This window comes from Monopterus albus, unplaced genomic scaffold, assembly GCF_001952655.1.
Source record: "Monopterus albus unplaced genomic scaffold, M_albus_1.0 scaffold11.1, whole genome shotgun sequence".
NCBI classification, from domain to species: domain Eukaryota; kingdom Metazoa; phylum Chordata; class Actinopteri; order Synbranchiformes; family Synbranchidae; genus Monopterus; species Monopterus albus.
The window spans coordinates 3,060,218-3,061,626 of NW_018127891.1; positions in this window are offsets into that span (position 1 = coordinate 3,060,218).

Consider the following 1,409-nt stretch of genomic DNA (forward strand, 5'->3'; position numbering starts at 1 on the left):
CTAACAAAATGCAAATCTAGATCAAGCTGCATTTAAGTACTTTCATTTGTATTAATTTACAATCATCCTTGCATAGTGGTTTCTTTCTATAAATTCTGTGAAATTATCACTATAAGATTTGGTTTCATGTGCATTAGCTATTTTTTTTTGCCTTGGTTTCAGGTGCATCACAAATGATCTTTCATTTCTTAATTGCTCAGTTGTACTTCCACTAAGCTAATGTCTTCTTTAAATGTATTAGTTTGCATGTCAGTGTTACTACTGTCATGAGACTTTCATATGTTCATGCTCCGTCTCTTTTATTATTTGTCACTGTGGCATTGTGGCGTGAGCACACACATGGATGAACAATTTGTATTTAACACCATACAAGAGAAATTGAAACTAAAATGGTGAGATTATTCATGCAATCCATGCGGTCAGCCTGCATAATGATGGTTCATCTCTAATATGACTCATACAGAAAGTTAAAAGGGCAACTCCTTAAAACTAAGATTAAAAAGGTGCAAGCTAAAATGTTGCAGGTCTTTGGCTCAACCCAACATAAACATGTGAGATTAGACTTATAAATGCTTATAATGATATACAAAGTCCTATATGGGCATGCTCCTTCATATTTGTCTGATCTTATACCTTATATACCATCCCATGCTCTTCACACTCAGAAGTCTAGCTGAATGCAAGACTTTGTTCTGTTGTGTTTGTTTCCTCTGCAATAGCCTCCCCATTGATATCAGACAGTGTGATTCAAGCAGCTTATTCTTCGATTACTTCAGCTCTAGCACCTGTTACCAATCTCCTTCTGGCAGGTTGGTCTAAGTCTCAATGATCTATATGCCCTATTGTGTAGCACAGTCCATGTTGCCCTGCCAGTGAGATTACTGTAAACATTCTGAACCATCGCTCCAGCCCTATTTGTCCCCTTACCCATGTCAGTATACAGGCTGTGGGCCTATATGTCTCTTTCTCCTCCTCCCCTCTCCTTTCAGGCAGGCTGTCTGTGCTGGCAATATCCCCAGACTTCTCTCTCTCCTCTGGATCTCAGGATTCCCATCCTCTTCTCTGTCTTTCTCTCCCCTGTGGTTATCTTGTCTCTCTCTCTCTCTCTCGTTTTCTGTGACTTGTTTCCTTCAGTGACAATTGTGTGCTTGGATTTTGCCTCTTGTGTGCTGTAGTCTGTCCTCTTTCCAGATCTTCATGGTGGAGAGGAGGTTGTGTGGCTCAGGTTTGTTTTGGTGGTGCCTGGAAGTTGCTCAACATCCTTCCACATCCTAGTCTTCAATTATATGTTTAGAATCGATAATTGTCTAATTCTGATTTTCCATTCTGTTCATCAACTATGTTGCTCCATTCCATACAAACGAATGAAATGATTTTAAATGTTTGGTTTGGCCTCACTCCCCCTTGTA